Consider the following 17379-nt stretch of genomic DNA (forward strand, 5'->3'; position numbering starts at 1 on the left):
ATGCAGATAAAATCATGAATTATCCAGCACAGAATATCGCATTAACAGACTGCAGATTGAATATGAACGATATTGTTGAAACAGTAAACAGCGCAAAAGACCATCCAATTCGAAATCCCTGAGTCGTTTCGCGTACAAAACATGGTTACACATCAGCAACCAATGAAAAATTGATGCAGTGTATTTCAGCGAACGCACCTGCACCAAATAAATAGAGGATTGACCTATCGGTCGAAAATTTGTGATTAACCTACTACTACGACTACTGATCGTACTATTTTCTACACCTTCATCTATCTGGAGACTGCGCATTTTATGTCGAGATCATAAATTGAAAGTGTACAAAATATAGCTTGTGCAAGAACTCAAGCCGTTCGACCTTCGAAAGCGACATCGCTTTGTTCTATTGGCTCTTGAAAAGTGAGGCCTCTTTCTGGCTCAATGGGTACGTAAGCAAGCAAAACTTGCTTTTGCGTATATTTTATTCTAGTGTAACTGTCGACCGTTATCGCGCCATGATAACCGACTATTTGATGCCTGAAATTGAAGCTCTTGATCTCAGCGATATTTGGTATCACCATTTCCCCCACATCGCATCAATAAATGAATTTATTGAGAGAATACTTCGGTGAGCAGATAATTTCACGTTTTAAACTTTCGATTGGCCACCAAGATGTTGTGATATCAACCATTAGACTTTTTCCTGTGAGAATATGTAAAGTCTAAAGTCTAGGATGACTTTGATTCAGACCTTGGGAAAAACATCACGGGTGTCATTCGTCAGTAATCAGTTGACTGTCAATAACTCTAAGATTTTAGGTGCAACATTTGATAGTCTATGCGCCTTCTCTCCTCATACACCGCGATTATCGCCAAGGTACAGAGGCGCAACATAACCCTCAAGTCGCTGGCCGGGAGCACATGGGTAAAAGACAAAGAAACGTTGTTGGCAACTTACAAGCCAATCGGTCGGCTGATCCTCAACTGCGCCGCACCAATATGATCACCTGAATGCAGTGGAATTGAAAAACTGACTCCCTTCCAGTGAATGCCATTTTTGGATTCAAATCACCATCTAATACAGACGAAGAACTCGAGTTGCGAGAAACGCGAGTGACCCTTGCGCAGCTTCGTTCTGAATATTGTAGCAGATTAAACTCCTACTTCTTCAGAGTATACCCTGACATATCCAACATATGTCCTACGTGCAATGAGTCTTCGCAAGACACTGGCCACCTCTTTGCATGCCCCACTCATCTGACACCGTTTTCCCTTTGGTCCGACCCCGTCGAAACAGCACGTTTCCTGGGCCTCCCGTTAGAGGACGTCGACGACAACTTAGATAATCCTCACCACCCTAACGAAGACTAGATGCTCCGTTAAAACAACAACAACGAGTCATCGAAAATTGAAATCAATAGATGGACCATCTGAGACCATTTGAAAGAGGTAATCTTCAAATAACAATAGCCAAAAAATGCCAAAAAATTATTCCCCATTAAATATGAAGTTCCTGCGTTTGCTCTTTAAAAAAGTAAGGAAACAGATCACTCTTTATAATTTTCGAACATATTGTTCAGATCGGATATATCTACTGTACAAGTTATTCAAGTAGTTGCCGTAAGAAATATACCTGAGAGGAGTATTATAGCTTCGGAGCAGCCGATATCGATCGATCGATTTTTTGTTTTTATTACCGAGTAATGATTTATAGATCTCATTAATAATGATGACGAAAAAGCGAATACAAGCGAATCGTGTGAAACATCCACGGAGCAGATAGAAAAAATAGTTTGATTTTCAATTTCAACGAAGAAATCTGTTCCCAACTTCAATTAAAACATGCACAAATTATAAAGCCAGCTTAAAGAATGTGAAATTAGTGGAATAGCTCCATTTTTGTATAGTTGTCAGGTCAAGAATTGTATCTCGTTAACTATTATTTATTTTACCCTTCAGTCGCGGTCAACCAATAAAGCAAACAATGGATTTAAGTTCTTCATTATCCCCTCAACACTAAATTCAAGCGATTGAAATACAAAGACAGTTAATTGGAACGAACACTTTCGATAAACTATAACACTAAGCAAACAAAAACCGAACTTACTTCAGAACAAGCGAGTAAATTGTAAGTGTGAGAGGAAGCGCAAAGCGAAGAGGAGGCATGACAACATTTAAATTTCATTCAAATGTCAACAGTGCTGACGTAAACATGACAGCTACTTGCACTTTTGTATTTAGCATGGCATATTTTATGTTCTTACCAAGCATTGCCGGTATCATTTGCAACAGTAACTTTTTAACAACAACAATAATAAGAATAACAATAACACAAATACATGAATGCTTGCATGAGTGTCACATCCGCCATTCAAGCAGATGAATACACCGAATGCCACATACCGCCAACAGTGGTAGCACTTGCAAATACTTACATACTTGCACCGTTATATTCACTTATGTGAGTTTGCAACCACCACCGATTCGATCCACCGACCGACTAACACTACGGCGACTGCAATGAAAGGAAATGCTGCTTCAATTGAAAAATGGTGCTTTCAACGGCGCTCCGATGACTTCTTGCCTTCTCCTTCAGATCGCTGTGAACTCACTTCTTTTTATTTGCTGGCGTTTTTTATGACTTTTATTTTCAAGTGTCAGCTGCTTTGACTGGCTGGTGTGAGTTATTGTTGTTATCATTGTCCTTGTCACTTTTAATGTTGTTGCTATCGTTTTCAGTATAATTGTTATTGTATTGTTGTTTGTTGTTTTTGTTATTACTAGTATTTAATTTGTTCGGTGCTTCCGGCGCATTCGAATGTCAACTGCGTGTTTGGTCGGAGAAAATGGAGCAACTTCCCAGTACAGCCTGGCTACATCCGCGTGTGTTAGAATTGTTTTTGTTCTTTTTAATATTTTATAACTTTTATTTTGTAACTGTGACTCGTTTAACAACTACTCTGTTGAATAATAAAGGCGATACACTGGTTAAAGCTAAGAGTTGCTGCTCAGCAGTAAGAGGAAACTCTATGCGGAGAACAGCAGTGTGCTAAGACGTTATCGTAAATAATAGCGAATATACATACAAGTATATCTTATTTATGCTGCGGATATGAATGCTAGACCAGGGTCTGAACCGATTACATTCATATTTAACGGTATGGTTAACCGTGTGGTCAAGATTGGTAATAAATTTCGATAAAATTGGTATCTCATCATATGTAACCCAGTCTGGTCCATATAAACTGCGCGCGCTAACTGAATTGATAAAAAAAACTCCTAAATTTGTAGAAGTATGAATTTTGATCTTCATACGTCAATAAGTGTGTGTTTGACAGTTGTTTGTTTATGACGCGAAAAGTTTGCCTTACGATTTCTACCGTGGAACATGATATTTTGTATTTACAGTGCAATCACGGCTATAACGGGTGATCCAAGCAGAGGCGCTAATAGCCCTTTTATGAGAGATAATGTGTGAGTTGTGTCAAGTTGTCATGTTATTTTTTGTACAATATTGTTTGGCATTTCATCATAGAATGGCTTACGCTTCAACAACGTTTACAAATCGTTTAATTTTATTACGAAAAATCACGTTCTGTAAAGAATGTGCTTCGCGCGCTTCACGATTCGGCGCCGTTCGCATCTCGGACTGATGTATGAAATGACTTGATGGCGTATTTCACGTCGAGACCTTAAATGTCTGAAACCAGGCATTGGCGACTTTCCCGCAAAGTTGTTATTACGCTATGATAACTGACTATTTTATGCTTGAAATTAAACAGAGATGACCCTCAAAAAATAAATGCCAATAAATGTTCATTCGAATGATAATAAAGATTCCCCATAACATTTGAAATTTCTGTGTTTTTGTGTGAAAAGTAGGAAATCTCGAAACGGCTTACCCTTTATATGGTATATACTTTATAGAATCTCCGACGTTTCTTGTGGGTGTTACAAACTTCGTGTACTCTTTCAAGGTAAAGGTAAGAAGTCGGCTTTACTTACAGCTGAAGCTGATAGACCAAACGGTTCGACTCCCCAGCGAATTGAACATGGAAACAACTGCTTTTGACTATTCTACCAACTGAATAATAGTTTTGTACTCTAAAGTGTACTTTGAGAAAGATATATTTATAAGTCCTAGACTGGCTCGCATATGATTTAATTGAATATGAATATTTAAAATAGAAATGGCTTTTATTTACCTCTATATTCTATTCGAACATTAATGATGGTAAGCCACATATCTTATTTGAAGCGTCCGAATTGGATTATTAGTAGTTTATTAATGCCATAAGTGCATCTAAACTGCTGAAAATATTCTTAAATTTAGGCTTTAGAAAGAATTACGTTACTGTTTCTCTCTGGCAATTAATGTGTTGTTTTGCTTGGACGCTCAGTCAACAAACGTTGTGCTTGTTTGATATTTCGCGTTCAATATTTTCGTGCTTTCCCATTGTGCGAATACAGATTTTTCATTGATGATTTTTCTCGCCCAAGAAATTTCAAAAGCGTTTGTTTATTTATTTTTTCATTTTGCACTTACGAGCGCGCTGGAAAACGCTTTGATCTAATAGGCCAAATAGTTTTAACGCTTTTTCACTTCAGTTCAGGCCTGCCATTGTTCATGCTGTTGTTGATGGAACGCCTTTGTACCTATGTTTGTATGTACGTATGTATAAATGTGCTGTTGCTTGTTGTTCTTGGAATCAAAGCGCGAGCATGTGGGATGAGCGCGATTTGTTATTCTTCCTCAAGTATTCGACGATTCGACTATATACCAACTGACACTTAATTTGTTGCTCTGCTTGTTTCTTCCTCCTGGTTTTTGTATTATTTTAAACTATGTACATAAATATTTGAATAATGTGGAAAAGCTCGTGCGCGTGAAAAGTGGAAATGTTGAAAAATTCATGAAACCGAGTGGAAGGGAAAAGTATGAACCACTGCGAAAGGCACGATGACGGTTGACTGTCAGAAAAGTGACATTTCCCACATCAACAAAATCAACAACATCAGCGACGAGCGCGGGTAGACTAAAAACAGCAGCAGCACAGCACACCATTAAGTGAACGAAGCATTCAACCTTAATTCGTAGGCAAATTTGTTGAATTTTTTAGAGTGGAAAATTGTTGTTGCCGCACACAGTGAAATGTCGCACGAATCGTGTCAAAATGAACTTCTTACTACCCCACCAAATGGTGTGATTTGTTGGTGTAAGGAAGGAGGCAAGAAATTAAGCAGCGTGTGATGAATTCTAGGCATTCAACATTGCAACAAACAATTATAATGAGGAGCAACATTTTTAGGAGTTACTGAAAAAATGTGTAAATTAAAAATACCAGCAAACATAGCAACAATTACACACACATTTAGTACATAAAAAGCAGCAATTCTGTCAGGGAAAAACAACTACTAAAGCAAAAATGTCATATAAAGTACTGCACAGTGGTATTTTTTTTTAAATACGAGGGTTGCTCTTTATATTTCGGAATTAGGATTATTAATCATCGAAAAGCGCTATAGGTATTCTCTACCAAAGTGTTCATCATTATGAGCACTTTTGCATGCTTTTGAAGCAATAGTCGAATCACTTTTGTCACTCTGATTGAGGTATCTCCAAAACATGCAACCATCCGCCCCTTCCGGTGTTGGAAAACGTTGACCTCTTAGTTAATAATAATTCTTATGGGAACAAAACGAAGTCGTTCGGGGCAAAGTAAGGGTTTTGCGGAGGATGACTCTTCATGTCGCTGTTTTGAGTGCTTAAAAATGAGGTGTGAGAACTGGCATTGTCGTTGTGAAGAGTGGTGATCCGTCTTCAGCGGAAGGTTTTCCTGACTTCTGTTGTGTGTTGTTCCAATGGTATGGTTGTGACATGTTCAGTTTTTCAATAACTATAATGGGTTCGGCTCATCTTGGAACATCCATACAGTCGACTGCTGTTTATGTACTTTCGGTACCTGTCACAATGTCATAGATGTTTCTCAACCGTATTTTTGTATTTTCTAACATTTATCTCGACAAATCGACACAAGCCAGGATAAAAAAATGTTCTTACAATCAAAAGTGCAAGTAACATTGAATGTATAGTATGTTGGTACCACCAATGCCCTTAACTGTCTCAACGATAGGCCACATGACGATCTTGCAATATCAGCATTGATGCATTGTTGTTGCGTTAATTCACGTCGAAAGTTGTTAAAAATAATCGCATGAAAATGTTTGCAATCTAATCCCATTTATTTGCCCGAGATGAATATTTTAAGTTACTGTAAATTGCATGTTAAACTATAAAGTTAGTAGTTGTCAGAACACCGGCGTTGCCCAATACCGAAATATAAAAGACGACACCTATTTATATATAACAAGTATGGAAGGCTTAAGTTCGGGTGCAACCGAGCATATTATATTCTTGCAACTTACAAGAATCAAAGTCAGCGAAATACTTTTGCAATATATATGCAATTTTATATAGTATATACATATACTATATATAACTCCTATACTGACAGACACAAAAGGTTTGGCAGTTGGGGTAGTATCGACCAAAGCACCGAGGCACAAAGATACATTAGTATGAGTAAAAATGAGATCCAAATATTCGGTATCTAGGGGCTTAAATAGTTTTTGTTGGATTTAAACAATTTCGATTCCGCTTATTTTTGCAAAGTGACACAGAAATATGAAAAAAATATCACACATCAAATTTGGTCGAAATCGGTAACTCGGATGTCGAGATATGGGATTTCACCAAAAAGGAGGCGGTGCCCCGCCCACCATCCAATTTTTAGCCCGTCATTTACATATTTTTCAAATATCGTATTTGTGTAAAGTTTTATTCCGCTATCATCATTGTTTCCTAATGTATATACTCGTATTATACAGAGAAGGCATCAGATGGAATTCAAAATAGCGTTATATTGGAAGAAGGCGTGGTTGTGAACCGATTTCACCCATATTTCGTTCATGTCATCAGGGTGTTAAGAAAATATTATATACCGAATTTCATTGAAATCGCTCTAGTAGTTCCTGCGATATGGTTTTTGGTCCATAAGTGGGCGACGCCACGCCCATTTTAAATTAAAAACAAAGCCTGGATGTAGCTCTTTTCTGCCATTTCTTCCGTAAAATTTAGTGTTTCTGACGTTTTTGGTTAGTCGGTTAACGCACTTTTAGTGATTTTCAACATAACCTTTGTATGGGACGTGGGCGTGGTTATTATCGGATTTCTTCCATTTTTGAACTGGATATGCCTGAAGGAAACGACTTTATAGAGTTTGGTTGACATAGCTATAGTAGTTTTCGAGATATGTACAAAAAACTTAGTAGGGGGCGGGGCCAAGCCCACTTTTCCAAAAAAATTACGTCCAAATATGCCCCTCCCTAATGCAATCCTTTGTGCCAAATTTCACTTTAATATCTTTATTTATGGCTTAGTTGTGACACTTTATAGGTTTTCGGTATTCGCCATTTTGTGGGCGTGAAAGTGGGCCGATTTTGCCCATCTTCGAAATTAACCTTCTTATGAAGCCAAGAAATACGTGTACCAAGTTTCATCATGATATCTCAATTTTTACTCAAGTTACAGCTTGCACGGACGGACAGACGGACTCTACTCGTCACCCTGATCACTTTGGTATATATAACCCTATATCTGACTCTTTTAGTTTTAAGACTTACAAACAACCGTTATGTGAACAAAACTATAATACTCTCCTTAGCAACTTTGTTGCGAGAGTATAACAACAATTCTTTGTATTGTTGTATTCGTAGAAACGTACCAGAACCACTCCCACTTCTCATATGAAATAATGCAAATAAGATGCTTTGGCTATACAAATCTTTCCGATTTTCTTCAACTTATCAATTTAGGTTAGTTTAGATCTTTAAAATGGTCCTAAGTTAGATAATTTGTTCTGGTCAAATAGTAGGAAAAGATAATCAAATTTCAGGATTTATTATTTGAAGAAAAAGTAAGCAAGTTTTTATTTGAGATTTTGACAAAAAATGGCGGTTACTGGATTAATCTTCAGAATCATCTACTTCAGAAGGCCTCTTCATGCGGCAGTGATTCTACAAAGTGATATCTGCAACATAAACAAGAACGGGATTTTAAAATGTTTAGGATGTGATAGTAAATTACTAACATTTTGGTCTTTAGCTTAATTTTGCGTATATAAATTATGATAAAATACAAAAATTCCAATAATAATAAAAAAATAAAAATAGAAAAATTTTTCTTTGTTGTTTTTGGTCTTAATATTTTGAACTGGTCTAATCTCACTACTCAAATTATACATAATGTATATATATGTACATATACATATGCATGATAATATCATTTTATAGGGCAAAAAGAAGTCACTTTTGATTATTGCCGGTGTTCCATTTCATTTCACGCGGAGGCTTAGGAACGTTGTTCGAGAAAGTTTATTTTTGCATGCTGTTACGGCAACAGATCCAACGTCAAATTATTGAGTTGACAATGCTCTTTGATTAGATGAAAGCAATATTCTTGTAAATAAGGGATCGTTAAAAATGGTATACTAAATGGTATATTGCATTGCATTTTTTGTATTTACCACATATCTTGTAAACTGTTTTATGAGTTTTCTACGACCTACAGATATTTCCATTGGCTCGCATTGAGCATGCCGGTGCTCGGTTGTAGACACACGCTCAAGTGTAAATTGGTTAGCAGAAGGACTAAACCCGGCCGGAAAGGGTAGTACGAAGTGACGCCTTGTACCACCAGCCATGCATCCGTGTAATACCAGTAAAAAGTTTCACAAAAAAATATGGAAGTGGCAGTGACAGCAGCAACACTACCAATAAACTCCGCAGGACTAAAGAATTAACGCATTTAATTTATAAAAATGTGCGCATGTGTTACAATTGTTCATTTTATTTTTAAAACACATTTTTAATTTACTTTTTTTTATTAAACTTCGCTACATATCCCGCCATGCCATCGTCATGCATGTTGCACGTTGTCCTCCACCGCTGAAGAGGGACGAAATGTTAATGTGTTGGCAACACTTACCAGCAATTGAAATTATTCATTTGTATTTACTTGTGTGTACATTTGTCGGTGTGCATGTTCCTGCCCGCATGAGGGTGTGTGCGCTCTTGCCGGTCTCGCTTGCAAAATGTCAAATGTCAGAATTTGACACGCATGTGACATATCAGTGACAGCTTTGCATTAATCAAATTCTCTATTCTTAAAATTGCGTATGCGAGTGCGTAAGCGCGAAAGTCTTTCCTTCTGCCATCCGCTGGATTTCAAAACGCATACAAACGAACACTCGTACATATGTATACATGCATATTTTAGGGCAAGTGTTCCGTGCTGGTGTGTTTCTTACGTGATGGTGTGATATGTGCTTTGCTGTGTTTGTATTTTGGAAAATGGTATTGGCTTTCCGCATCTGATATGCGAAAAGTCGGATAATGTGTTGTTACCCGGAAAGTGTCAAATTCGATAGGAAAAGCTACTCAATTTGTTTTGGAGGCTCGTTGATTTAAGTGTGTATGTTGACTTGTGTGGGTTGATCTTACCATTGATAGCATTATAGAACTGAAGTTTGTTGCTGTCTAATTAGAAGATATCATTTGGCGTTACTTCAAAAGGGTTGCTGATATGTAGAAATATACAATTCTGAATGAAAATCAAGTGGATACTTTTAATGAATTTATACTGATTAAGTAGGGAGAGGCTTTATAATATGGGATTAAGGATTTCATTAGTTCAGAGAATTTAATTTATTATTTATGGTATACGTATACTCATATACATATTATTATTATTTTTTTTATCTTGAATTTTGAACACACGTTTATGTTTTTCACTTTCAGCATAATTTATATATAAACTATGCTTTCTTTTAAATTGGATCAACTGGACACATTGTGCTAATTTTTAATAAAATCGGTTTGGTAGTTTAGAAGTTTACCCCGGACAAAAATAATAATATATAAATAGATTTATATTTATATTATATTTTTCTAAAGTGCTTATACCTTTGATGTTTGATCGATGACGGAATTTTGAACATGGTTTTTCCCAACAGCGGCCATGTCTCAATATGTAATAAGGATTGGACTGTTTAAGGGGTTAGAGGTAGTCAGAGGCACGAAAAAATGAGAATTTTCAGTATTTTTTTTTGCTATTAAATCGTGTTGTTTTACAAAAATAGTAATATGACATTATTATAGAATGTGTTGACCTGAAGCTACGAAAATTTAAAAAAAAAATTAATTTCCAATGTTATAGTTGTTTGTGTTGACCCAGTTCCAAAAAAAGGTACTTGCAGTTACAACCATAAGTCCTTGGAGATTCATCTAAAATCAATCGGACAGAAAAAAATAGTTTTATAAATAGATTAACTCGGGCCTGATCGAAGATTTTTTTTCTTCAAAAATTAACAAAATGGCGGCCTCAGGAAATTTTTGTCTAAATTTTTTGGGAAAAAATCAACGTTAATTGTTCTTAAAAAATCGAAATTAAAAAAAAAAAATCCTTCGATCAGGCACGAGTTTATTATGTATTCTAAAAGCTGTATAAATTTCATTAAAATCTACTTAGCGGTTTTCGAGTTACAGTTGTCACCAGTTCAAGAAAAATAGTTTTGAGAAAAATGCGTTTAAAGTTTCACACTAGCGATTTGAAGTGCCCGAGCTCTCTTTGTTATTTGTCAAATAACTCAAAAACTAATTATCGGATCAACGTGAAATTTTAAGATATTATACTTAACGAAAATGCAAAAAAAAAACTATTTTTTTTTAAATTCTGACTACCCCTAACCCCTTAAGAGAAATTAAATGAAAAGTGTGAACAATAGTAGTTCTAAGAACTTTTATATTCCCGAGGCAGCTGAGTATATTTTTCAAATAGAAATTCTGGAGATCTGAAAATGATGATTTCGGAGTGACGATAACCTTAAATATTAGTTAAATATCTATTCCGTAAATGAGTTCAACTTGGAAAATGACAAAAAAAGTCAATCGGGCACAAAAAAAAAAGAAAATATGGATTCCTTTTATTGCCTGATTGGAGCAATTTGGTCATGGCGTTGAAAGAGGTGTAAATTGGTTCAATAATTCGGCATAGTAAAGACCCGGGATTGTTTTTTACTTCCGCAGGTGGTAAGATTAAAGTTGGTTTTCATCGAAGTCATCTAATGGCAACCCCGGAAATGTGCTCTTTCGTACTGAATGATAGTTAGATTGGTGCTTGAAATTCATTCAGCATGCCAAGAGGTGTTTAAGGTCACGTAGGGACTCATTGCATACCAATTATGGGTCTCGGCTGACAAGGGTTGCAATTTGATGACTTGTCTTTAGTTTAAGTTGACTTTCATACAATTTTTACTTCGGCTCTGTTCGGTGCGATTAACTTGTTTGTCTACAGTTCTATTTTATAATTAATCTGAACATTATTTCGTTAATTTTTGGATAAGTTGGGGTAATTGTGACCGCGTTGGCTGGCTCGAGGTGCCCCGATTTTTCGACCACTTTTTTTTAGTAATTGGAACCGTATATTAGCACCAAGATGACGACTAACTTCTTTCAAAGTTTCAAACCGTGGACAACCGACTTCATATAATACGATCAAGAAAAGTTTCCCTAAATATATTGATTGTTTGGTTGACTGTATGGTATATAGCGCCGCCTCGTTGAAACCAAAGGTCTTCCACATCATCTTCCTCCTATTCGGACATTAAAAATCATTAATCATGGCTTTATAGCCTTCCACATTGACTGTGTGATTATGGCCGACTACACGACTTTGAAGAAATATGGACCAATAATTCCCACTATCCGTAGAACATACCAAACAGTGGCCTTTTAAGAACGTAACGATATCTCAACAATGGCTTATGGATTATTGACACTCCCTTTTTGCGAAAATCGAGATCGGTGGACATCAACGTGCGACGCGCTTGATGGTCGTTCGGCTTCAATTCTTGCACGAGTTGAACTCTGTAAGCTTTCAGCCCAAGATGTTCAATCATTGCGAATGTTGGAAAAGATTTATGTTAATTCAGTTTTATCAAAAACACAAGCCTACGAGTGACGCAAAACCCTCAAACACGGTCGAGAGTTCGTTGAAGACATGCCTCATTCCGGACGACCTTCGATCTTTTTAACTGATGAAAGTATTAAAAAAGTGAAGAAAATGGTGATTGAAAACCATCTGGAAAGTGTTAGAGAGATGGCAAGAGAGCTCGACATATCTCACGAGTCCGTTCGATTGATTTTGGTGGATATTTTGGGAATAAAATGCATTTTTGTTCGACTTGTCTCAATAAGGGGAAAATTTTTCGAAAAGAGTACCGTTAACAGATCTCTTGGGACGTGTTGGATCGTGCGAAATCCGATCCCACATTCATGGAGAGAATTATTTTCGATTTTCTAGATAAGCAGAAATATTTTATTATTGCATGTGAGAATGATGACACAATGCTTGTTCTATGTATTTCGAAAATAACGAAATACATTTTCTAGTCAAAAATTTTAAACTATTTACTTGGTAATGTATTACTAAACTCCTGGTAATGTATTATTTGCTTCAGTTACAACAAAGTCTCTTCGACAGGTTACACGTTCCTACAAACAACACTACTTAAGATCTCACTCCCAAATACCAACAGCTAACACCGGTGATTTACTTTTGACAGAAATTAGTATTTTCTGAAGCAGAAAATCAAACATTTCCGCAACGACAAATGCGAGAATACAATACCGACTACTTACCGCTGTATCAGCATTACAAGTACATGTGTTTTCCAACCAAATGCGCTTTTGCAGTCAGCTGCGCAAGAAAAAAAACCAAAGAAAAACAGCAACAAACAACAATAGGAAGTGTGTAACACCACAGTGGATGGATTAACACTTTCCGGTGGCAGCGTTGGCAGCACCAACGGCAACACTACTAACGACAGCCACGCCAACATCAACACAGAAACATAAGCAACAACACTAACACCAACAACATTAGCGCGATCAATGTTTTCAAAAGCCAACAGCGAACTCTCATAACAATAACAGTATTAACAACCATAACAATAGCAAATACTTGCAACAATGGAAAACTTTGACGCAGCTCCCCAGCGAACGACTTATGGGTGTTGCAACAACAAACAACTAAACAGGCAGTTGTATGCATGTGTAGGTGCGTATGTGTGTGTGTGTTTATAAGCCGATAATGGGGTATCAGAGCGAGCAAAAGTTGAAGCCTGTCAAAAATCCACGCAGAAAAGGCATCAAACAAGCGGAAAGCGGAAAGCATAGGAAACACAATTATTAAGCGTAAGAATAACAAACAAAGGCGACAAATATAGCACGCCGGCACAGTGGTGGTCTTGTGGTGGGCTGTGCTGGCCTGCCACTTGGCAGCGTGCGCGCTGGAACGCAGCTACTCAAGGCTAATCATTGTCAAGGAGTCAATTGCGATTGCAATTTCAATTTCAATTTTGAATTAAATTTCCAATTGTTATTGTTATTTGTGCCTCAAAGTACACGAAGTGCGTTTGTATGCCCGTGGCTGCTAGCGTTGTGGCACTGTTGCAGCTGCTAGGCCGCTATTAGGCTGAGCGCTCGTTTGGCTGGTGGCCATGTTGTCATAGTGCGATAGTTTTGCTGCTTTGCTGTTGTGATTTTCATTTTGATTTTGACGAATACGCACACGTCACACAAGCGATGGATGGCCGCTCGCCGTGGCAAAGGAAGACACCGCAGCCCAGTTGGCTGTGGAAGGGGGAAACAATAAAAGGGATGAATGTCATATTTGTTGCGATTCGTAAAGCCTCACACACAATGCATGTAGAGCCGTTTAAAATAGCCGCACACACATACGCGCACATGTATAAGCATGCAAATATATTGACTTACAAACACAAGTTTTTGCGCCTGTGTGTGTGTGCACTTTTTCATTTGCGTAGCAGCAGCTGTCAGCTGGATTGTTTGTCTGTCAGCAATTAACACGCTATTCATCAAACGCTTGACTTTCCACCGCACTCACACACACAAACGTATGCACCCTGTGATGCCACTGATCCTGCCTAACCCGCCTATTTGCTGTTGCTATTCCTTTCATTACATTGCATTCCATATTGTCGTGTTTGACATTTATGCGCTTCGGCAGTGGCTGGCATTTGAAAAACCGGATCGCCCGGCAGGATGCCAACGCGCTAGCGGGCCGACCAACTAAGCGACAGCACGACAAACGTGGTTATGAAATGCGTTTGTAATCCGTTTCGGTTTAAAATGAATAAAAATCTAATTTTGTTAAGTGGATAGATCTATGGGGAATGTTAATGCCTTCATTATTGGCAATTCGATTTGTAGTAGAGTGAGCGAGTAACAACAACATTGGCATATGATAAAATAGTAGAAAATTTATATTACGAACATTTTTTGTTAAGTAGAGTCAACTTTGATATTCATTCATATATACAATATCGATCCAAAAACTATTTAGTCTTACCCATAGATGGTGCTAGTGTTGCAAGTAGTAAGTTCACATAGAGAACTGCCGTCAAAGCTTCAGCAGAATCGGACACGTAGTTTTGTTTTGACCGCGTTTGGAAACGGGCGTGTCCGGAATTTAGAGAAAAAATGAAGATAACTTGGAAGAGGTATGCCGTGACTCACCTTCTTCGATGGCAAACGTTAAAAATTAGTTTATCGAGCTACAACCTGGCCACATGTCTATTTTTGGGGAACCATACCCATGTATGGCGAAAACGGTTACCACCGAGGATAAACGGGATGTTTGTGTGGGGCGCGGGTCGAAGATTAGGTACATGTTTTGGCCGAATGCCCGGCGTACTCGGAAATTAGAGATCTGGGTGGTATGGGGACTAGCTGGACTGATGGATGTTTAGTTGTTAGCGGTGTGATCTCCACTAGTCGGAATACCGAACAGTTATGGTCGTTTGAGCGTGAATTTTTTAGGCGGCAAAGCTTCTTGCGCGAATGTTGGAATGGTGTGAGCATGGTCCCCAGTCCAGAGCAGTAGTAGTTTCGGCTACGAGGTCTGAACGGACCACGGGGAGCAGAAGCAATGCAATAATTGCCGCATATGCTCACTCCGAACAACAAGCGCAACCGTGAGATTACTTTACAACAATAGGCGACACTCTTTTTGTGCAGTCCAAAGGAGCTTTTGCGTCTTTTCACTGCTGCCAAGGAAATGTGAATCCACTGGTGCACATTTGAGACCAAGGAATAATCTAAACAGTAGATTTCCGCGGATGAACCTGGTCCGTATAAAGCGTTTATTGAATAAACCGTTTTCTGATTCAATGAAAGGTTTCAGAAAAAGTTTCGTGAAGAAAAAAGTTTCTTTTATTATGAAAACGCGTAGGAAAAGCACTCTGTCAATAAAGAGCATTAATTTTTTGTAATTGACAATAATTGTAGTTGCCCATTTTGGTTTTAATTTTAATATTTCAATAGAGACATATCGGGAAATGATTTTCATACTGAAACTTTATAAACAGAATTGAGAAAGTTAAAACCATTAAAAACGACCCTACGCATGCCCTATAATCCCAAATCCATTTCTTATAAATATTCATTCAATATGTGAGTTCGGTGCAGAAGTGAATTAAGGGGTTATATCCACTTGTGAGTTCTAAAAAATAATTTTTCTGCATGAATGTATATTTCGAATGTACATAAACGTGGAAACATTCTTCGAAAATTTAAAATTTTTTCGGTAAATAGTTTCAAAGATATGATATCGCAGATATTTGTAGAGTTTTTTTTAAAAAACTTTAAAAACGTTTTCCTCGAAACGTTGTTTTAAGATTCAGTGAGGATATTTTCTCCGAAATGGTTGAAGGAATTGATCTACTTGAAACTTTCCCGCGAAATACATTCGTTATGTCCGCGACTTTGCTTCCACGTCACTGTTGACAATCAAAACTTCGAAGCTATAAATAATTTTGGGTAACTTGGAACCAGCATTGACACCAACAACAACGTCCGCCATGAAATCCAACGCGGAATAGCTCTTTCCAAAAGGTGCTACTTCGGACTTAGTATGAATTGAGAAGTAAATTTACGCATTAGCAACTGCGAATACTGCAGTCGATTGAAAGATGAGCTGTACGAGATAAACGACAACATTGACAAAGTTCAGCGAATTAAGAGACATTGGCTACGCTGGCTAGGTCATGTCGTCCGAATGGACAAAAACACTCCAACTCTGAAAGTATTCGACCCTCCCGGGGAAACAGAGGAAGAAGAAGACCCCCACTTCGTCGGAAAGACCAGGTGGACTACTCTTGGAACCTTCAATTGGAGCCAAACAGCGAAAAGGTAGAAGAACTGGTGCGTTGTTGTAAGTTCTACGCCAATAAAAAAAGAAGAAGAATCATCGAAGATATTATATAACACCATCAAATAAAAACAAAAAAAAATCTTTAGCGGATGTAACACCGACTGATGCAAATTCTGCACCATATCAAAATAAATGACCACTGAAAGGCTGATAAGTCGGTAAAAGGCGGGTAATATTATATATAATCATTATCAAATTGATTCAACAACCAACAAATATTGAAATAGGTAGCATAATTTTTAGGAAATAAGCAAAACAAACTACAATCAGTACAACATTTTTCACTCTGATATATGTAAGTATGTATAAATAATTTGAAATCAATTAACCTTGCGCCATTGAATTATCACAAATTAAACGAACGAACGAAATAACAAGCGAAATTCAGCAAAATTCAAAACATTAATCAAACTGCTATCAAATATGTACGTATGTATATACATATGTATGTATGGATGTATACGTACATATTTACAAATTATTATATATCAGAGTACAATATTGCAAACAAATGTCGAATGCGAAAATTAAATTTGCTGAGCAAGGGCACTTTCGATTGGAGGGTAAGTGGAGCGAAAAAAGTGTACAGTTGAGCGTCTAAGTGTGAAGTGTTGTTCGTGGACGTGTGAGGCATGGGAAACAATTGACGTTGGAATGGGCATGGTTGGCATGCAAATAATGTCTATATAACTCAAAAATACCTTTAAATGTATATACATACATTCGTATGTATATGTGAGTATCTACGAAAGTTTGTTTGTATGTATGCAAGTACGACTGTCTGAATATAAATATATTATTTATAAGCATTTGTAAGTACATTTGCATGCTCTACATGTGAGTAGGGTTAGATGGCGATGGCGTTGAAATCATATCAAAGCATAAAAATCTAAACAAATCGCGCTGGCGATAATTTATGAACGTCTCCACTGCCAAATAGGGAATCTCGCAGAGCGCGCAACCATAGCGCGAGCAGCTTTGTGCTGAACAATATATCAAAACTCGGCGCCAGCACGTACGCACAT

The sequence above is a fragment of the Bactrocera tryoni genome, chromosome 1 (genome assembly GCF_016617805.1).
Source record: "Bactrocera tryoni isolate S06 chromosome 1, CSIRO_BtryS06_freeze2, whole genome shotgun sequence".
Lineage (NCBI taxonomy): Eukaryota > Metazoa > Arthropoda > Insecta > Diptera > Tephritidae > Bactrocera > Bactrocera tryoni.